At 43.3% G+C, this 23,338-nt stretch overlaps 1 pseudogene across 1 annotated transcript in view; it reads right to left on the reverse strand.

Annotated features, from left to right (window-relative positions):
• Nucleotides 1-9,906, reverse strand: part of LOC308104924 (cytochrome c oxidase assembly protein COX11, mitochondrial-like) — a 302,546-nt pseudogene extending 292,640 nt beyond the window's left edge. The window contains exons 1-2 of the transcript XR_013935009.1: nt 9,844-9,906; nt 9,566-9,805 (exon numbers count right to left, since the gene is read on the reverse strand). The product of XR_013935009.1 is annotated as a cytochrome c oxidase assembly protein COX11, mitochondrial-like (transcript). The remainder of the gene's footprint in view (nt 1-9,565; nt 9,806-9,843) is intronic.
• Nucleotides 9,907-23,338: the final 13,432 nt, after the last annotated feature.

Genomic DNA, 23,338 nt, shown 5'->3' on the forward strand with positions numbered 1-23,338 from the left:
GGGGAGGGGCTACCAGGCGGTCTATTATAGCAGATAGGAGATCTACGATAGCAGATCTACAAGATCATAGCGTGTCACTTTGTGCCACGCTATGAGCTTGTAGATCTGCTATTTTAAAAAAAATCTTTGAATACATCTTTAAAGCAAACATTTTTTACTCAAAACTTTGCTTCTGGGGGTCCCTGGAACTAAATATTTTGAGATGGGGATCTGCGGCCAAATACATATCATTTTAGGGGTCCATGGCATTGAAAAGTTTGAGAACCACTGACGTAGAAAAAGTTTTTAGGATTTAGAAGACATTTGTAGAATGTCAGGTCTTAATGCGTTAATACCTATGTCCTCATGTCTCTCTCTCTATACGTTATATGTGCTCAGACCCTGAACACCAGCGGGCCAACGGTAACCTCAAGTACTTTGAGTACCAGCTGATCAAGCAGAAGAAGGCAGAGGAGGAGGAGAGGAAAGAAGAAGAAGACAAAGGGAAGGGAGCGGAGAGAGAGAAGAGGGAGACGGTCAAGGAGAAAGGTCAGAAAGGTCGTCCCACGTTCTCCACAGACTACCTGCCTGAGAGGAGGAAATACGAGAAGTTGTGCCGAGGAGAAGGACTCAAGATGGTAAGAGACATAGACAGACAGAGACAGACAGACAAACAGACATATGTGTGTTTTACTATACTTGTGAGTACATGAGAATTTGAGGGTTATTTTTCACGTGGCAACGAGTTGTAAGCTTGTAGATTGACAATTTGCCGATGCGTGACACTGCGGCGCAACTAAGTATAATTATCAGTTAATAAATCAACTGATGCACACACTTGGACACATCATCAGTGTTGTTACCTGGAGTCACTGGGTGTTTAGGGTCTCGCAACAGACACCCTCTTCCAGGCGACCCGACCGAGGCTGATCAGACCCTGGCCTGTGTCCAAGTGGCATGCTACAGCCCCCACTGTCTCTTTGGGGTAGTTAGAGACAGTGCTAATTAGGGGGTTAGGGTTAGCCTGGCACTAGCCAGACCGACAACACGGATCCACTCGCACATGGCATGTGTGAATGGAAAACGTGAATCCACGCCATCAGTCCAGCCGATGCCAGGCCTGGTTCGTTGAGATGTTGCAGTTGGTGTTGGCGACACTAGGAGGCTCTCTAGGCACTGTGGGTTGCCTCCGGGCCTGGCTCCTCCTTCGTCTAACAGAAGTAGGGGCTATTCTGTGCTCAATTCTACTTTACTTGTGGGGATATTTGGCCCTCACAAATATAGTAACACACACTCACTCCCCCCCTCACTCACTCATTGATACGCATGAACGCAAATATGCTCACATTGACCCATACAATCTGTCTGTGTCTTTCTTTCTGCCTCACTGACTGTCTCTTACTCACTCTCTCTCTCTCTCTCTCTCTCTCTCTCTCTCTCTATGTCTCTCTCCCTCTCTCCCCCCCAGACCCCCCAACAGGCAGAGCCGCCTGTCACCGTCATCCGGTGTACGTGATTGGCCCGGTCAAGCAGGAGGACGAGTGGGACAGCCCCCACATCGTGCGCTACCTGGACATTGTGTCAGACCAGGAGATGGACAAGGTCAAAGAGCTGGCCAAGCCCAGGGTGAGACTTCACGCCATCACCACTAGAGGGCATCACAACCCTTATTAGTAGTAAATGAAGTAATGTCATCAACTTTCAAAAGTTTATACCAAACTAACCTTTCCTATTGTGGATGTATAACTTTTTTCCCCTTTTTTTTCACATGCTGATATATATATATTTATATCCCATGATTTTGTAACCCATTTCACCCAGTGCCAATTGCCTAAGCTTGTAATCCTGGGCGCTACTCTCCCTCTGCCAGCCTAGGGAGAGCCCCGAACTAAGCTCATGCTTCCTTCAATGCATGAGTGAGCAGGCCATGTATAACAAGCAACCTATATTCTCCATACAAAGCATGGCTAGTGTTTGAAGTGATATTCCTTGCCAACCTTATCATACTGTTATTATACGTAGATGTATAGAGCCTCTGAAGTGGTTGTCCAACAATCTTTGAACAAATGTTCACTTGCTGCAGCAGTTGTGATTTTAAAGCTACAGACAGACATCCATACCAGGTGGTACTACAGTACTGCAGAACACTCATAATAACAGAAGTGAAAAACAAAAGAAGAATCTGTCTACTAGCACCAAAAGATCTCAGACGGCGAAGGAAATAGACTCTTTGTTTTGTCTTCTTACCCACTGATTCAATCTGGTCTTTCCATGACAAAAGGTGGTCTATTACTACTCCTAGGTATGTATACGAACATACCTGGTTGATCTGTTCACTATGAATAGTAATGGGGGATCTGTGTATCTCTAGTGGAGCACCAAAAACAATCTCTTCTGTCTTTTTTGTGTTAATGATAAGAGCGTTGTTATCACTCCACTCCACCACCTTATTTACTCTGTGTTGGTGCAGTCCAGGATCACTGGAACTATCCAAAAGAGAAATCAAGACTGTATCATCAGAGTACTTTAGAATGTATTGGTCTGGTTTGTCAGTGCGACATTCAGACAGACATTCCTCAGTACGACAGCTGTCAGTATAAAGTGTGAAAAGTACAGCTGAGCTTACACAACCCTGGGGAGCACCAACATTAGTAGTTAATGCTGAGGAGAGGGTTTTGTTCACTTTCACCCTCTGTACTCTGTTCGTAAGGAAGGAAGCATACCAGTGAATTAAGTATGGATTCAGTTCCAACTGTACCATCTTTGTCACCAGAATATCAGACTGTATTGAAGGCTGAAGAGAAGTCTAAGAACAGCACCCTTGCATGATTCTTATTAGACTTATCTAGGTGTTTTGTAATGAAGTGGACCAGTGTGACAACCGCGTCCTCTGTACCGCAACCTTTCTTATAAGCAAACTGACAGGGGTCAAATTTGTCTTTAGTTATACTCACAAGATGTTGCAACAGTATTCTTTCCAGTGATTTCATGGTCACTGAAGTGAGAGCTATGGGTCTATAATCCTTATGTTCTTTTGGACATTGGATTTTGGGTAGTGGTTTTATGTGCGAGGTTTTCCAACACAGAGGAATTATGTGTGTGTCTACAGAGGTTTGAAATATTGGTTGCCACACAGGAGCCAACTCAGATGCAAAGTTTTTGAGGAGAGAAACACTGCACTCGTCCGGCCCATTAGCTTTCCTTGTGTTAGTACACCGAAACACTCTCCTGACATCCTCTTCAGTGATGATAATTCTGTCTGAGGGGGCAGGTGTTACAGCCTTCAGTATTTCAGTGCACTTAGAGGAATCACCTAATGATTCGAATCTGGCATAGAAAGTATTTAGGTCATTGGCAAAGCCAAGTTCATTGTCTGTCACAATAGGTTTGGTTGGGGATGACATTCCTGTCATGGATTTCATAGTATCCCACGCATTTTTGTGATTCTTGGCTTTAAACGCATCCTCTAGATGCTGTCTATGTGCCAATTTTGCCTGCCTCATTTTTAGCTTTTTTTCTGTCAATTTGAGTGCACCGAAATCTTTGTTTATGAAGGCTGTTTTCCTTTCATTTATAACATTCTTTATGTCCTTGGTCACATAAGATTTATTGTTCGGATAGATTTTAATTTCTTTTGTAGGAATAACCAGCTGTACACAAAAATTAATGTAATCATTTGTAACTGTGGTTACTTCGTCCAATGAACCATCTCTAAAAGTGTCCCAATCTGTACAGTCCAGGCATGCTTTTAGTTGTTCCTTGCTTTCATTTGTCCATGTCCTAACTACTTTCTTCTCCAGCTTTCCTCTCTTCAGTTTTGACTTATAGACTGGAGTCATGCACACAACATTATGATCAGAGGTCAATATAGGCGGGCCTACCTTGGCAACATATGCTTTTGGAATGTTCACATAACACTTGTCCAGAATGTTATTTTTCCTAGTCGCATCCTTGACATACTGTTCGAATCCTGGCAACACAGTGTCTAGATAACACTGGTTCAAGTCTCCAAGCACGATTGCTGGTGCCTCTGGGTACTGTAGTTGTAGTCCATGTACACAGTCAGCAATTGTTTTTGCTGCCTGTGCAGCAGAATGCACCCAAATTCGCGGGGAAGATAGAACGGTCTTAAAGTCATGCCCAGGATCTCCACGTTGGGATCGTCGCATATCCCGAGTTTGACGGAATGGGATCGACACCAGAGATCATTAATGTACACACATACTCCACCGTAACCGCTCCCTCCACCTCTGTCCAGTCGCACCAGAGTGAATCCGGGGACCTCATAGAGTGTTACTGGTTTTGATGGCTTTAACCAGCTTTCAGTGAAACATAACAGTGATGCCTCACGAAATTCATAGCTGTACCTTGTGTATGTTCTTATCGTGCTGATTTTGTTTTCCAAGGATCGCACGTTGGCCAGAACGATAAAGGGGAGCGGGGGGCGGGTGAATCTCCTCCGTAATCGGTTCCGAATTCCCCCTCTTTTTCCTCGTCTCCTCCTCCTTTTTCCTCGGATCAGCTCCACGGGGATGTCATCCAACACCGGCAAGTGGACGTGGCCCGCCGTTGTGTTCGGCTCCGGCGGCCGTAATGCCAGTAGTGCAGCTCGGCTGTACACACGGGCGATCCCGGTCGCCCCGTCTTCACGCCAGATGTTTGTCTCGAGCCGGGTTCTACCGACCAGCACTTTCCACAGGAGTTACTAATACACAGGATCAGTAGAGCTACCTCTACGGCTCTCATCTTGGCGATCTTGCACATCTTTACATGTAACGACATATAGACACACGGACAACACAAACACCAAGGCATACAAGGCACGCTGAGGTCGCGGTGCAGCCGCAGAGCAGCGCACACGGAAGCTCAGAGCAGAGCAGAGCAGAGTCTTCAGACATAGGGGCGTGGTGCCCGGAAAGGTTTTACTTTGTGCCCAGAAAGGTACAAATCACAATACATCTACATCACATGCTGATTATGCTAGTAGAGACTAGAGCAGTGGCTATCAATCCAATCCACTTTGTTTATATACGTTTTTATTTATAGAGCACACATTAAAACTGGGAAAGCATCTGTTATTTTAGATTTTTGCATTGGCTATTCAAAAATAGCAGATCTACAAGCAGACAGCAAAGCTTGTACATCTGCTATTCTTGAACTACTGACTTAGAAGGTATTTGTAGAATCGGCTAACAGCATTGAACCCAAGTCTATCATGTTGTGGTACTGTAGGATCCACGAGCGAGGTCAGGAGACGCTGTGACCTGACGGAGACGGTCTGACGCCCCGCACTCCTCTTTGAGGGCCTGTCCTCGACTCGTCACAATGCACTAAAATATTTATAATATGCTGACACTTATGAACCCTGAGTGTTAAGGGTTCATATGGCTTTTTTTGACTACAAGTACTAAGTGTACCGTATCATAAAAGGGTATTTCACAGGTTCTGTTTCTAAAAAGGAAGATTCTTGGACAGGAAAGGAAAACACTTGAAAAACGGCTGAAAACCGAATACTAAAAAACTTAATGTTATTTTTATTATTATCATCATCATTATGTATTTGTTGTACCATTGCTGTCATGGCTGTGACTCTGTTGTGTGTTTACTAGGGGTGTCACAATACACTAATCAACATTGGCCATCATCTTCAGTTTAAAAGTGCACAAACAAGTGAAGTTTTCACTATAAACCACATTGTTTCAGAGGACATAGAGAGACACTAATAACAAATATAATATAAATACTGCATAAATATAAATTCCATTAGTCATATATATCTTGTCATCTGGACTTTATTAACAGCTTTAAAGGAGGAGTTCACCCAAAGAATTACTTATTTTCTATCAATTACACACCCCATGAAGCCTTGATTTCATGGATTTATTTTTGTTTTTGTGGCATTCCTAAAACAATAATTTGATGACCGTGTGTATTTCCGGTAGGAGACACAAATAATCTACTTTGTGTCTCCTACCGGATACATTAGCCGGTAGGAGACGGAATCAAATTATTAGCTTAGGAATGCGACAAAAACAAAAAATAATCCATGGATTCAAGGCTTCATAGGGTGTGCAATTGATAGAAAATAAGATTTTTTTTGGGTGAACTCCTCCTTTAACAAAATATCTATAAGACAGAGAAGGCTGCTTGTAAAAAAAAAAAGCTTTGGCTTTTATTTGACAGTGCAGACACATAATTGCCTTGACATTAACGAGCGTCTGGACACACACACACACACCTCCCCTCTGCAGTGCTCTAGTGACTGGAGTCTGTCTCATTTCTCTCCAAAAGCCCTTAAATCTTTTTTTTTTATGAGGCCCCCCAACTCTTGAGGCCCCAGGCGGTCGCCCACCCTTGCCCATCAAGCAACTTAAAAACTTAAAAACTCTGGGGGCTGGGGTGTTCACAAAAGCCTGAGTAGACGTTAAAACGACCCCAAACATGTTAGAAAGTGAAATATCCCTTTAGTTGGGGGGTTCAATCTCTTTCCATCTAATTAGTGCATTGTTTCTCAACATAGGGTCCGGGGTGCACCAGGGGTCCAAATGGACCCTTTGGGGAGTCTGTAACTCTTAAGAGTGTCCACTTGTACTCTCTCAAAGTTAAATTAACACAGGATTTTACAGTGTAGATTGGGGTCCCAGAGATTAAAAAGAAAATCAACTCGAATGGGGGTCCGTGGTCAAATGCATATCAAACTTGGGGTCCTTGAAATAAAAAATCACTGTGTTAGTGCACTCTAGCAGGGGGGTCCGGGGTCCCCCTAGTGGACTGAGGTCAAGGTTCGGGCATGCAGTAGTCCGCTGGGTGGTTCCCCTGGCGGAGGCGTCCGAAGCAGGCCAGAACCACGTCCAGCGCCGTGCTCACGGTGGACTGGACCTCCGCTTCTGTCCTCCCTCTGTCCTGGTTCACCTCCACCAGGTCCACGGCTGACAGGAGACCTGATGGACGGACGTCCATTCAGAGAGAATGTTACGTCAGACTCTATAATTAACAAATTATTCTACAAATTATTCTACGATCTACAAGCTCACAAGAGCTTGTAGATTGCCTATTTTCTCTACTTTTGTGCGACACTCTTGTATGATGAAGTAGGGCAAAACTACTACTAAATCTTTTCCTGAATGTAAGCCTAACTCTAAAAATCTTTTTTTTCTTTTGTGTGGACCAGGGAAATGGAATGGGGCACACACACACACACACACACACACACACACACACACACACACACACACACACACACACACACACACACACACACACACACACACACACACACACACACACACACACACACACACTAAAGAACTCTTTTGTACACCAGTCTGTTCTGCTTTTAAACCAAAATCGGTAAGCCAAGAGGATGTTCTATTGTTCTTGTTTCGGTCTGCTTCTGTGATGTGTGTCCTGTAATGTATTGTGTATGTCCTGTCTGTATCTTGAAACGGTGACGTCTTGGACACAAAGCAAATTTCAGTGAGAACTGACAATAAAGTTGTATCGTATCGTACACACGTACACACACACACACACACACACACACACACACACACACACACACACACACACACACACACACACACACACACACACACACACACCTAATCCTACTTATGTCCTTGTCAAATGCCCTAAAAAAGTACCTTCAGGTGGCTGCAATTCGAATCTGTCCCCTGTAAAAGTCATAACCTAAACCCCCCCCCTCCCCAATTTTGAAATGTTGTACTGTACATGTTTGTTGTTTTTATTATTTTTCATTTCTAATCTGATATGATGTTCTGCATAGTAGTGTATATCTGTCTGTCATTTAATGTCACTATGAATTGAGTACAAAAGGACCCCAATTGAAACAAGCCATTGTGCTTTCTTGGGCTTTTTAATCCTATTTAGTTGACCTTGTATTTAAACTGTACTTTCATGTGCTTTTTTCTGCAAACTTCTAAATACATTATTTATCAATCAAATTGGCAAACTCACAGGAGAAGAGTCCAATTTTATATTATTATAGTAAACTTTGCTCATTTTGAACCAAAATCCCATCATCGTGTACACTATAATGTATGCCCGATGACAAGAAAAAAAAACATGTTTGAAGTCATCGGGCATCTCCTCACATCAGATTTAGGTTCAAAATCGGAAGATTTCCCTTCAAGTGTTTGTTGATGGAAGGAAGGTTAATGGAAGAAGAAATGGAACGCTGTTACTTCAGTCCAGGAAATGCAGTGTTCATGATCTTACCTTTACAAAAGGAGTTTGAGGGAATGGCAGAAGTCAGATGAGACGAGCTCCTGGCTGCTGGTTGACAACGTGCTCCGCTACCTCATCCTGACAATTAGGTGCAACAAAAGAAGAGATGTTTTATTTTTCTATATATTAAGGAAAAAACTCTCCTTGAATAAACAACACTGACAAAAGGACAATCTCTCTAAAGTTATGTTTAAAAATGTTAATCTACTTTTATTTATTGCTGTTTGTTTGGGAGCTAATAGGTGTTGCTAATGACAACCACCAGATGTCACTGATAAGTCAATTAACCCACTGCACTGGATACATTTCAACCCATTACTGAATTATTAGTTTGAAACTGTTCTGCTCTATTTTTTTCTCAATGGGTGTTAAACCATATCTGTAGTTGCAGACATGACCAGTCTTGTCTCACTCAGGGCTACACACATTATGTTCATGTGTTGTGTGTGTGCGTGCGTACCTTCAGTCTGTCCTGTGTGTCATTGAGGGACTTTAGTCTAGCAGTCTGTTCTAGGAGCTGGGCACTGGGAGAAACTGCAAAACAAATCAGATGGATTTGCAAAGTGAATGATGAGTTTAAATGTGATTGGATATGCCTTTCTTGTACATTAGCAAGACATGATTTGCATGTTCCCTGGTTACTAGTTTTTACAACAACTACTTCCATTTTCAGAAAATTACATTTACAAGTAGGCCTACTGTACTATACAGGTATGAATCCATCCATGCTTCTTTTTTTTTTACCTGGTAAATCTGATTATTTCATGCATTTATTTTATTTTGCCTGCATTATTCAATGCATACACCTACATGTATGCATTTATTAGGCCTGTCCCCGACTAAGAATTTATATAGTCGAATCCGATTGGCCAAATATCTATAGTCAACTGGTAGTCGAATCATGCAAAAATTATGGGACTGAGAGATTGGCAGTCGAATCAGTCTGATTCGACTGCCAATCTCTCAGTCCAAACATGCAAAACATAACAAAAAAATATGCAATAGAGGATTATTCCATTTGGGTTGGGGGGGGGGGGGGTGCTTAATGTCTGATTTAACATATATATATATATATATATATATATATATATATATATATATATATATATATATTGTATAGTATATGTATATGTATATCGTTTACGCGCTAAAAGAGTGACTTTGTAAGTCAATGAGGGGCATATTTTCAATTATCAATTTCTAATCAATGGAGCAATTATTTCTGATTTCTTGTCCATCTTTGGAGTTACATAATGGCAAGGTAAACTACACACCCCAAACCTATACCAAAGTGGTCTTGCCCTTTAAAGGAGAATTCCTGAGTGACTGTCTGTCTCACCTGGCAGTACAGCCTGTACAGCGGGACGGCGGCGTAGGACAGGCCGATCATCCCCACGACGGCCGCCGCGATGTACGTCAGCACCGTCTTGTTCCGGGCCTTCCACTGCTCCTCTTGGCTCTTGGTCTGCTTCTTGCGGGTCTTGGTGCCCGAGTCTGCGTGTTGAACCGCGGTGGGACTCGCCGGGACAGGAAATGCTCGGGCTGCGGCCGCCGCAGCAGCGCGTGGCCGTGCGTGGCCCTGGCCTCACAGCGGAGAGACCGGAGACACCGCGTCACCAGCACGGCGGGGCTCCCGGGACAGAAGAGGGAGTGACGGGCGAGGACGGGAAGCAGCAGCATGGCTGTTCAGAGAGACGGTCTGTCCACACACCCGGGGGGGGGGGTTAGACCCACTGGAATGGGTGGACGCTCGCCTGGAGAGACAAGAAGACTGCTGTCTGTATGCAGTGGTGGGAAAAGTACTCAGCTGTATTACTTAAGTAAAAAGTATCAATACTGCAATATAGAAATACTCTGTTACAAGTAAAAGGCCTGTGTTCAAAATGTTACTTGAACGGACTGACAGTGAATGGACGGACACTCGCCTGGAGAGACAAGAAGACTGCTGTATGGGTGGTGCAAAAGTTGATTTAATTGAATATTAAAAATTACTGATCGATAATTTAATACAATAATTGATCAGTAATCTATCCCTATTTTGGGCATGTCATTATAGGCGAAAGCTTTGCATAAATCTTTGACAAATATTATAAATGATTTGTTTACTAACATTGAGACCGGTCTAAAATATATCTTTACAAACCCTAAACTTTAGGGTTTGTAAAGGAATCACTACTGTTTGCTTTAGTAGGGCAGCCTTTATATTCACACCACAATTTAGATATCTCCATATATTATGGAGTTTACATTGGCCTGATGTCAGCATTGGATGTCTCTGCCGGCTCCATATATGGAGCTCTAGATGTGATGTCAGACCTGGATAGTTCACTAGGATATGTCGGATGGAATGCTGTGGGGCAAGTATTTGCTGTACCCTGCGATTTCTCAAATAAAAAGAAATTGGAAAAAAAAATAAAGGATATGTCGGATAACTCCATATAGGGAGTACCAGTATTCAGTGGGCAAGCCAAGCCAATCTATCAAATACCCATATGACGTAAAGTGAGTGAAAGTCTTTGTTACAAGTACATTAATGCATTACTACTAATTGATACAATCCAATAATACAATTGTGATATATATGTTACAGGGTGAATGGAGAACCAGGGTGATTGAAGAAGGCTCGCTCGTTTTTACCCACCCAGCAATTCTGTAGAAGAAACACTAGAGGGAGCCACAAGCCAGGCTTGTGCACAAGCACATATGGCCGCGACCACCCACACACACACAGTCACACACACACACACATGCGCGCGCACGCACACGCGCTCATGCTTTCAATGGACTGTTAAGATACTTTTATTGTGTTCTGCTGGCTTTTGTTTTAGTTTCTCCCTGACACACACACACACACACACACACACACACACACACACACAGTGATCCATGAAAAGAACTATTCTGTCCCTATCGGTTTACAACTGGAACGGCGCTGTGTCGACTAGTAGAGCATCGGCCGGTCAGCGCGGGCACTCGCGCCTGGAGGCGCGAGGGCGCGCCTCCTCGGCCTCAAGCTCTACTAAGTCGGCGCACCTCCGTCATGGACAAGCGTGTGCGTGTGAACGTGTGTTCAGCGTTCCCCTAGCGTAGCTTCCTGGTTGCTATGTGGGGGGGAACAACAAAAGACAGGTCTGCGTCGCATCAAAGCCCCGCCTCTTGGCGCCGCGTTCTCCTTCTCCTCCTCGGAGGAGGAGAAGGAGGAGGAGGTGCTCGTCCTCCTCGAGGACGAGCCTCGCATAATAAACCCCCGCCTCGCAGCGCCGCGTCCTCCTTCTTTTGAAAATAGCAGATCTACAAGCTCACACTCCTTCTCCTCCTCGCGAGCCTCGCTAATAAACCCTGTCTCGAAAAGCCCCGCCTCGCCCGAAGCCCCGTGCCTAAAAACGAGCGCTCTGTCTTCAATCACCCTGGATCTCCATTCACCCTGTGACATATAGACCATTGTGCAAAGTACGTTTATGTTTGGTGCTGTATTTTGATGTCAACAATATTTTTGTGCTTTGACTCAAGTAAAATTTAAAAAAAAAAGCTGTTTCTACATTGTGGCAACAGTGGCATTGCTCCTTTTACTTCAGTAGAAAATCAGAGTTCCCCCATTGGTTATACAGCTGCAGTCTAGGGTAACAGGAAGAGTGGGCACTAAGGAAGAGTGGGCACCTCCATGTGAAATTGGCTATTTTGTCCAAAATGTAAAAAAATACAATATTTGGTAAATGGTCTTAAGTAATGTGAAGTATACATGATTAGAATATGATTCGACAATTAAGGTCTAATATTTCTACAATTGCTACAACATTTGTTTATCCAATCATTTTGGGCATAAACAAGAAGCTGAAGGGTACATTTAAGTCTGATAATTATGTACAGGAGGTGCCCACTCTTCTTGTATGCCAGTCTGGTAGGCACTGGCAGACTGATCTGAAGCTTCCTAAACTCTAAGATCAGTGGACGCGGATAGAATCATTAGGGTTCAAATGGTGTTAGCCTTATAGATCAAGACTATCGTAGATGTATTTGATCGAGTCTGACTTTTACTTTCGTATCTACGAGAGTCTTGGCGACCCCCCCCCCCCCCAGTTTGCCTGACATGTCACCACTAAAGCCCGTATTTCTCCTAACAATATACAATTAAACAATACGTGTTTTAATCCCGTCTGTGGCCGATTCTGTCGGAATTCTGTTCCCAATAGGCGGTAGTGACGGGGCGCATCCGGTGAAAGCCGGAATTACACCTTATGTAAACAGGACGTACACGAAGGGGGAAACTGACGTTCGGCCACAGACGGGATTAAAATACGTATTTATTGAAAAATATGGACTAATACATTGCACAAATACTCCGGACACATAGTTAATATTTGGTGCAAGCGGGCAAGCACCTTATATTTTATATTTGTACATGTTCGGAGATATACGGGCTTTACTGGTGACATTCCAGGGCAAACTGGAGCTAAGACTCTCGTAGATATAAAAATGTTAAAATCGATTAGAAAAATACATCTACGAGAGACTTGATCTAAGGCTAAAAGTGTGTAAAACTGCTTGTTTGTTTCAACAAGTGTTCAAACGTTTGCAGACAGTCTGAGTCAACTAAACCACTAGCCCTGAAACATGACTGTCATACCAAAGCGTCATGTGAACCATGGCTACTAAACCACAAGAGTCACTATATGGGCTCTTGTCCAGCAACTAGTTAGCGACAAATCAGACAATCTAGACAAATCAGACCTGAAGTAGGGGGTACAAGAGGTCGAATGGACCCATTATTGCCTTGTCATTCAGACCGATAAGCGGTCATTACCTAGCCTGGTAAACCCTCCCTCCGGAAATCTCAATTCCATTTCATTTCAGGAGTGAGTCTGGCCTGATCCGCCTGTCTGCAATATTGGCTGTGCTGGAGTTGGGCGGGAGTAATACCGTTGACTGACAACCCCTTCAGCCAATGATAATTTTTCCCCTTCAGCCAATCAGCAGTTCACCAGTCTTAATGTGACGCGACGGGACTTTTGAGACAGCCATACCCAAAATGGGTTGCCTTTTTCGGGTACAATGGTGTCACTGCCCGCCCCTACCGGTTCTCTATTTTTTTTTTTTTAAATAGGCTTTGTCATGATTAATTGACCACATATATGAAGTTAAACAACTAAATTCTATCCAAACGATATCTTATAAGTAAATTCCGTGCCTCAAAATAGAAGTTAGAGAGCTTTTTGAAGTAAAAAAATAGCGGAGAATTGGCCGCACAAGAAAAAGATGGCTGCCGTTCGTGTTTTGGGCTCACTCGAACTCGCCACCTGATTGGCCAACGTAAGCTGTCAATCACAGAACAATGAGCGACGACGCTGATAGGCGCGGCCGTTTGGCATACACAGCCAATATTGCAGAGAGGCGGTTCATGCCAGACTCACTCCAGGAATCAAATAGAATTGAGATTTCCGGAGGGAGGGTTTACCAGGCTAGTCATTACCTGGTAGGATGAAAATCCAGAGAAATTAGTTTAGTAAGTCCCTCTTACACCTCCATGGGCGACAACATTGTATAATAATGTCACATTGGCAAACATACATACAGTAAGAGGCTGTGTGTGCTGCCGCTTACATTCCCGACTTCCCCACAGACTCGGTCACAGTGGTTCCGCCCAGTGGTGTTAGGTGTAAAATTTAATTTTTTTTAGCAAAACTAAACAATAAAAGCCTGAAGATCGAGGCTAGGTGTAAAGTAACCTCGCTTCACTTACCACCTCGGAGGAAATAGGTGTAAAGTAACTAAGTACACTCAGGTCCTGTACTTAAGTACAATTTTGAGGTATTTTTTACTTTACTCAAGTATTTCCAATTTTCTGTACTTTTACTTCTACTCCAATACATCTCAGAGTAAATATTTTTTGAATATTCTTTAATGTAAACATATTTAGTTTTTCTTTGTTTTCATTTTTAAACTGTTTATATGATGTTCTGCATTTTAGTAGTGTATATCTGTCTGTCATTTAATGTCACTATGAATTGAGTACAAAAGGACCCCAATTGAAACAAGCCATTGGCTTTTTTTAGTTGACCTTGTATTTGGACTGTACTTTCATATGCTTTTTTTCTGCAAACTTCTAAATAAAGTATTCAATCAATCAATCAATCAGACAAATATTGTACTTTTACTCCACAACAATTATTTGTACATTTTCATTATAATACAAAACACACATTAACCACTTCAGCCCCTATATACATTTCGGCAGTGGTGGAAAAAGTACTCACATTTTTTACTTAAGTAAAAAAAAAAACACTGACATGTAGAAATACTCTGTTAGGGCACGGTCACACCAAAATATGGTTGCCCGCTGTTAAACTCAGGTTGTGCACGGCAGACAGTTTTTTGCAGCCAGCGCAAAAAAAAAATTAGTAGCTTGTAGAGCATTCTGTCCCAATCATAGATATAGAAACCTAGATACCTCATTGGCCTCTGCAGTTCATTGGAGCGACCTGTATCGCAATACAAGGCTCTAACCACTTCAGCCCTATATACATTTCGGCCACTTGAAAATAGCCGATCTACAAGCTCACAATGAGTTGCATTGCTATTTTCACATGATTTTGATGACATTTGAAAATGTACTTAAGTAAAACATGTGAGCACTTTTTACACCACTGGCTCTGAGCCACTCTGCAACTATCCCCCCCCCCCCCCACGGCACCAATGTAACGCATTGGAAGAGACACTAAAGCCATGGTAGTCTTTTGGGCTTCAGACAGGGGCTCTGATCCACTCTCCTGCTACAATCACCCCCCCATTTGACCTTCCCCTCAACCGGGGGAAAACTATCTGGGTCACAGCACTGCTTATTATAATTCTCCCCCAAGATTTTATTTGAAAGTAGCAGATCTACAAGCTCACAACGCGTCGATCTGCAGATCTGCTATTTTCAAATAGCTGATGTACATGTTTAAAGTGCTCATGTGACCCATAGTCGCTTCTTTTGGGCTTGTTTTCCTAGACCCGGTTGCTTGTTTCTCTCCCAGAATCTGGCAACACTGCCTTCCATCCACAAGGCAATTTTAACATAAAAGAAGAAGTAAGTAAGTAAGTAAGTAAGTAAGTAAATTTTATTTATATAGCGCATTTCACAGAGGAGTCTCACAAAGTGCTTTATAACAACACCACTAAACAAAAAGGCTGTACAAATTTCTCTCAGGTGGGATAACAACACAGGTAAGGAAAATAAAATCATGTAACGACAACAAACGCCTGTTCAAATAGAAGCGTTTTGAGTTGTTTTTAAAAAATGTCAACCGAGGCTGCGTCTCTCAGGACTTGGGGGAGAGCATTCCACAGTTTGGGGGCTACAGCTTGAAAGGCCTTGTCACCCTTGGTTCTTAGATTAGTGTTTGGGGTCTTTAACAGACCCTGTTCAGCAGACCTTAGCGCCCTTTCCGGGACATAGCGTGGGACCAGATCGGTCAAATAACTTGGAGCCTGACCATGTAGAGCTCTATAGGTGAGCACCAGAATTTTGAATTGGACTCGGAAATTGATGGGGAGCCAATGCAAGGCGGCTAAGACTGGAGTGATGTGGGACCTTCTGTTTGTTCTGGTTAGCAATCTGGCGGCAGCATTTTGAATTATTTGGAGGGCAATGGAGGCGGTCCATGGTGGTTTTGCTGAGGCAGGTGAAAACTGAATTGCAGTAGTCCAAGCGTGATGAGACAAATGCGTGGGATGGGAAACAACAATGGATCTGAGCTTTGCAATGTTTCTGAGGTGAAAGAAGCATGTACGGGTTACAGAGTTGATGTGTGTATCAAGGTGCATTGATTGGTTGAAATTTACACCGAGGTTTCTGAGATTAGGGCGGATGTTTTGTCTAAGGGGCCCCATACATTCAACCACTTTGGGCACAATGCTGTCGGGGGCAACAATAAGCACCTCAGTTTTGGCCTCATTCAGTTGTAAAAAGTTGTCTGACATCCAGGCCTTAATGGCTGACATACAGTTGTGCAAAACATTGAAATTAAAATCATCAGGGCTCTTAAGGTCCTTACACACCGGGGCGATTTTTTTCATGCGAATATACGTTTTTTTTTAAAACCTTATGAAGTCAATGCAAGCTTTGGAGCGAAAAAGCGAAGCGAAAAAGCGTCTTTTAATTATTCGGAACGATTCCGAATTTTGCGTATATTCGCATATTCGCCGGTGTGTAACCGCCTTTAGAGTTAAAAGAATAATACAGCTGGATATCGTCTGCATAAAAGTGATAAGACATAGATTTAAAAGTGCTGATGAGGTGACCAAGAGGTAGCATAAAAAGTGCAAAAAGAGTTGCCCAGAGGAAGAGGGACTTGGCAGAGCTTGACACTTGTGGGGGGCTCTTAGAGTTAAAAGGGCTCGTTAAAAGGGCTCTTAGAGTAGAGAATAATACAGCTGGATATCGTCTGCATAAAAGTGATAAGACAGCATATAAAGTGCAAAAAGAGTTGGCCAGAGGACCAAGCCCTGGGGGACTTGACAGAGCTTGACACATGTGTGCCCACAGCAACTGTGAAGTTCCTACATGTGAGGTAGGAGGAGAACCAATCGAGGGCTCTCCCTGTGATCCCCACCCGCTCCCTGAGCCTATTAATTAAAATAAATTGATCTAAAGTGTCAAATGCAGCACTCATATCGAGCAACACTAAAGTTGAGGATTTCCCTTTATCGGATGCCATTAAAAGATCATTGGATACTCTTAAAAGCGCTGTCTCAGTAGAATGCATCTGTCTAAAACGTGACTGGAACGTATCTAAAATGTTGTGGATATTTAAAACTGTTAAAAGTTGCCTGGCAACAATTTTTTCTAATATTTTGGAAATAAAAGGGAGCTTTTAAAATAGGAGGGGACAATAATCGAGGTCAGAGAGAGATTGATGAAGTTGAGAAGATGGGGGGTCTGTGGTCTAACGCATCACAAACTGCGGTGGTCCTTGAACTAGATTTTTGTTTTAAAAGCTTGAGAATCACAGCGTCAGACTGTGTGTCAGTCAGTCGGTGTCTGAGGCCTCGGCCTCGTCTGCAGAGGCGGTAGGGGGGCGGAGAGGCTGGTAGGGTCTGGGCTGGTCCACGTTGATGTAGGTGACACTGCTCAGGCTGATGTCGCACCTGAGCAGTATAGGATCCCCCTCCAGGTAGGACAGTATCTCCTGCACCTCCAGCACCAGGCTGTGGAAGTCAGGCCTGCTCTCGGGCTCTGGGTCCCAGCACTGGAGCATGATCGTGTACCTGGTGGAAAGAGTGTGTGTTTGTGTGTGTGCGTGTGTGCATGTGCGTGTGTGCGTGTGCGTGTGTGTGTGTGTGTGTGTGTGTGTGTGTGTGTGTGTGTGTGTGTGTGTGTGTGTGGGTGAATGAATGTGGAAAAAGTGGATGAATAAAATGAATTAAAAGTGGTGTAAGTTTTTTTTTTGTAAAACAACAACATAAATATGTAAAGCTCTATTATTCTGATAGTAGTCATTGCTATATAGAATGTATGTTCAGTAACAGGAGTCTCCCTGTCTCTCCGGCTCTTTAATAAACAGAAAATACCCACATTTCAGGTGGGTTGCCAATTGCCAGTTGCCATTCAGGAGAGAGAACCCATTTATCAGATTCAATTTTATAGTGTTTCCAGTTCCAATTTTGTGTTTGAGTTCTTTCTCCTGATTGGATAAAATTGGTTAACCTGACTCCGCCAGAAGGAAGAAGCTTGCGTCACAAAGTCAATACCGCCCCCATCTGGCGGAGTCAGGTTAAAAATTGGTATCCCGCCCTGAAAATGCATATTCTGTTCACTTAAAAGCTCGAGAGACGGGGAGACCCCTGTTAGTGAACAAACACTATAGCAATGATTGCTATCAGAATATAGAGCACTTAACACTGTATTTGAACAAAAATATATCACTTACAGCATGAACAAGCTAGGAAGCTTAACTTTAACTATGTAACCGTTTGCTTATGTTGATGTATGATTTTATTGATACTGGTGGAGATGATCAAATAAACTAAACTAAACTAAACTAAACTAAACTAAACTAAACTAAACTAAACTAAGAAGCAAGCAATAACAGGGTTATGAGACAACTGAGCATATCGTCACTATCGGGCAGAAACCTTGCATCTCAGTTTTTCAACTTCTAAGTAGCAAAATCTACGATCTACGCATAGCAATGTTGGTTACACTTACACTTGGGTTACACCCACAGATTACATCTGTGGGTTTTATACATATTTAACCAATGAAAAGTAATAACAAGAGCTTGTGACCAAAATAATAACTACATTGGATCCATTGGAACACAGATTATTTTCTTCCATTTCCTGAAAATACAAGGTTTGCAACCCGACAGCAACGCTATGTTGCAGTGGTATATGTGTGTGACCCTTACAGAGCATCTGGACAGCACTTGGGCTGCCGAAGGCGGCGTCCCGTCAACAGGTAATGCGTGATGTCGTAGTTGTCCACTTTAGGATAGGGTTTCGCACCTCTGGTCAGCAGCTCCCACATCAGCACCCCAAACGACCACTGCCACGGGCGTTGACAGTAGAGTATATCATTTAAATACAGAACGTGTTTAGGGTAACACATTATTTAATTTAAGTGGATTACATAAACCCACCACATCAGATTTGGTGGTGAACTTCAGCGTCTGCAGGCTCTCGATGGCTAACCACTTGAGCGGGAGCCTGGCCTTATTAGGGTCCTGAATCCTGTAGTACTCCTTGGTGAAGACGTCTCTCGCCATGCCAAAGTCTCCCACCTTCACCGTGAGGTTCTCATCCAGCCTGCAACGTCCATGTATGTCGCAGAAAATTAAGCACCAATCACTCACCTGTCTTACAATTGACATATTTAGTAATTTAGCACAAGGGTTCCCAAACATTTCAGGCCGCGACCCTCCCAAATTATCATATTTGAACTGGGGATGGGGGGTCCCCTGTTCCCCTGACAAGCACTTGGAATTGTAGGCATTACATTTAGTTTGACTCAGTTCCACAGATACATATTGTGAAAATAGCCGATCTGCAAGCTCACAACGCCTCGCACTGCAAGGCGTTGTGAGCTTGTAGATTGGCTATTTTCACAATATTTGCCCCTTTCTTATGTAATATTTGACAATTTGGCCAATTTGACAATAAAAGGCTTTGTCACTGACATTCTCAAAGTGTGTGTGATTCACACTCACATGCAGTTCCGTGCTGCCAGGTCTCTGTGGACAAACTTCTTCTGGGCCAAATATTCCATCCCCTTGGCAACCTGCAGCCCAAAGCCAATCAGGTCCTCTACCGTTAGGTCCTGTGGAAGAAACATGAAACCGAAAATGTAAAAACCTGAATATCAAGTAGCTCCCAGTCAAATAACGTTGAATCTGCACAAAAGTGATATTTTAATTAACATTAAATACCTATAGTCCCAACTACAGAACCACGTTATAAAAAACATCTGTTGCGTATTGCCATATTGTAGCAAATAATAAATTTCATTTTTCATATATACACAGATTGCAGTATATACAACTCATAAACCTACAATTGTTTGAACTCAGGCGGAATATCCATCATAAATACTATCTATTAGATGCACTAATTGTACAATTACCTAGTATTTTGTCTGGGAAAACGTAACACCATATGCAAAGAAGAACCTTAAATAAGAAACACATCATATAACAGATGAAACAGTAGAAGTGTAGCAGCAGTCTTGCTGTTACTAGCCTCGATCTCCAGGCTTTTATTGCTTAGTTTTGCTAAAAAATAAAAGCCTGGCCCAGCGGGTCGGTGTACTCGGTATGAGGAAGTGTTTCATTTCGCAACCAACCAGAGTGCAGTGGGCGTCGCTCGTAATGTTGTGTTAACGGGGCGGGGGTTGACGGACAGATCGGTGAACCAATGGGATCAGGCGCAATCTCTCGCCGGCTCTATACACCCGCCCCTCTATACACGAAATCAGGAGCGTTGGGGCAGTCTATGCTGTTACAGACATGACATTCATTCACAGGAATGGTCTAATATCAACATCCTCTTCAACATTTAGGGGCCAAAGTGTCCAGGTCTCTCTCTCTCTCTCTCTCTCTCTCTCTCTCTCTCTCTCTCTCTCTCTCTCTCTCTCTCTCTCTCTCTCTCTCTCTCTCTCTCTCTCTCTCTCTCTCTCTCTCTCTCTCTCTCTCTCTCTCTCTGGTCAACCTTTTTTATATAAGTCACTTGAGATCAAACATCTCTCTTTTTTTTAAGTCCTGGCCAAAAACATGGAGGTAGGTTGTGACGTAGGACGCAAAAGTGACACTAGTGCGCATGCTCATAACTCTATGGTTGCTCGAAACGTCTCTCAAACGTCTCAATAATTCTACTTCCGGCAGGCTTCCGGGTGCTTCAAAACGCCACTGAGCAATTTCATTGAAATGAATAGCTGGGGGCGGGGCAATTCCCCCTTTAGTTATATTATACATCTATGGGTAAAGTTGACTCACCCTGTTCTCAGACTGGATGAAGTGCCGTAAGTCTCCGTGCTTCATGTAGGGGAGCACCACCAGGGGAAGCCCTTCCTTGGGCAGCACGACACCCAGCAGACACAGGACATTGGAGTGATGGAAGTTTTTCATGATGATGCCTTCTCTGAGGAACTGCTGCACCTCAACTTGGTCTGTGATACCTGGGAACACAGCAAACGATGATATTATACACACTCTGTCTGAAACAGAGCTGTTAACTTGTGTTATGGTCGGACCGGTCGGTCACTTAAGCAGGTATTCACATACTGTTAAGTGATTTCACAGCGCAGTGGATCTCTTGATCATTGCAGTCCATCAGGTATCCATGGTAGACTGTCCCAAAGTGACCTGTATGAACGCAACAAGTATGGTGTGAGATATTCTGCAAAGAAGTGTACAGTAATGAAATCAGACAATGTAGTGGTTAATTTAGCTTGTTGCTTTAAAGGGATATTTTACTTTCAAACATGTTTGGGGTCATTTTAACGTCTACTCAGGCTTTTTTGAGCACCCCAGACAGTTTTTAAGTTGCTTGATTCAGTATTTAGATATTTGATATTCATTTTAACAGACACGCCCCCTTCCTATACAAACCCATTGTAACTTCAAACTCCATTTAAACCACACCCGTCCTTGGTTCTGGTGACTGATATTGTCCTTCTAATGCGGGAGGAGACCATGTTTTTCAATTACTTTTTATTTATTTTATTTTATATTTTCCACATATCATTATTAAATGTTTTCATTTCACCAAAGAATCATAAAAAAAATGAAAAATTGCATTTATATAGCGCCATTCTAGCCATTCTTGGCCCAGCCATCGGACCACTTGGGCCACGTGCGCTTTCAGAGCATGTTTATTTTAATGAGCAATTCGTCGATTGTGTTCCGGCTTGGATCAATGAGACTAACATAGCACGCAGCTTATATTTATCGGTATCACAATGACACTTGCAATGTCCTCATGGCCCGCCACTGGGCCTCTCTGGCCCAAAATATTGGGAATCGCTGGACTACTTAAAAGCCCCACCTTTGCCAATGATCTCCTCATGTTGAACTCGGAGCATCTCAGCAGGGATGAGGACATCTTTGACCTCCTCCAGCAGATCAAGGATTAGGCTTTCCTGAGGCAGCAGTGGGATAGGTTTTTGGGCGGCATAGTTCGTGGGCGGCAAGCCATGGAACGCCATGCCCCCTGAGCCTGGCGTCTGATTGTGGTCTATAGAGAGAGAGGTGAATACATACAGCTCAGGTATGTGTATCCCTGTATGTGCATCTACACTTTATTGATCTTGGCACATTACACAGACCTACTGTATATATACAGAGCACATACCTTAAATATGTTTGAAACAGACTACAGCATTGGTTCTCAACCTTTTCAGGCCGCGACCCTCCAAAAGAATCATATTTGAACTGGGGACCCCCAAAAATAATTATATTTGAACTGGGGACCCCCCACCCTGATAAGCATTTGGAGTGTAGGAGTTGAGGCCTTGCGCGTGCGTTTTCAGAGCATGTTTATTTTAATGAGCAATTCGTCGATTGTGTTCCGGCTTGGATCAATGAGACTAACATAGCACGCAGCTTATATTTATCGGTATCACAATGACACTTGCAATGTCCTCATGGCCCGCCACTGGGCCTCTCTGGCCCAAAATATTGGGAATCGCTGGACTACTTAAAAGCCCCACCTTTGCCAATGATCTCCTCATGCTGAACTCGGAGCATCTCAGCAGGTATCAGGACATCTTTGACCTCCTTCAGCAGATCAGGCTTTAGGCTTTCCTGAGGCAGCGGTGGGATAGCCTCAGGTTCTTGGGCGACATAGCTCTTGGGCGGCAAGCCATCGAGCGCCATGCCCCCTGAGCCTGACGTCTGATTGTGGTCTATAGAGAGAGGTGAATACATACAGGTCAGGTATGTGTATCCCTGCACTATCTACACTTTACTGATCTCGACACATTACACAGACCTGCTGTATGTATACAGAGCACATACCTTAAATATGTTTGAAACAGACTACAGCATTGGTTCTCAACCTTTTCAGGCCGCGACCCTCCAAAAGAATCATATTTGAACTGGGGACCCCCCACCCTGATAAGCATTTGGAGTGTAGGAGTTGAGGCCTTACATTTAGTTTGACTCTGTTCCACAGATAAATATTCTGAAAATAGCAGATCTACAAGCTCACAACGCCTTGCAACGCAATGGATTTCCCATAGGCAAATCTTAGATTGCGTCATATAAGAACTGTGTTCCAAAAATAAACAAACCACCCGGTGATTTTGTCAGGTATGTGACTCTGTGTCGTTTATGATATTGAGTTACATTTGATAACGTCTGTGTAATAAATACATTCGTACTACATACAAAAAACTAGAAAAAGTGCTCCTCGGAGCACAAGTCTCCGCCAGGTCAGGTAGGTTATTATGGCCTCCTGGTGGCGCTCCTATTTACATCCTATTTTCTTCATTGGCTGTTGATTTGAATCAGAAGGCAGTGGCCGCGCCCCTGCTGTCCAGGTTCTGAGGCGAAGTCTCCCAGACTAGGGTTCCGTTAACATAACCCTGTCGACAACTGCTCTTACCTCCTGCCTCCTGGACGCCGAAGGTCTGCTCATC

Source organism: Gymnoscopelus braueri (assembly GCF_963280865.1).
Source record: "Gymnoscopelus braueri genome assembly, chromosome: 17".
NCBI lineage: Eukaryota > Metazoa > Chordata > Actinopteri > Myctophiformes > Myctophidae > Gymnoscopelus > Gymnoscopelus braueri.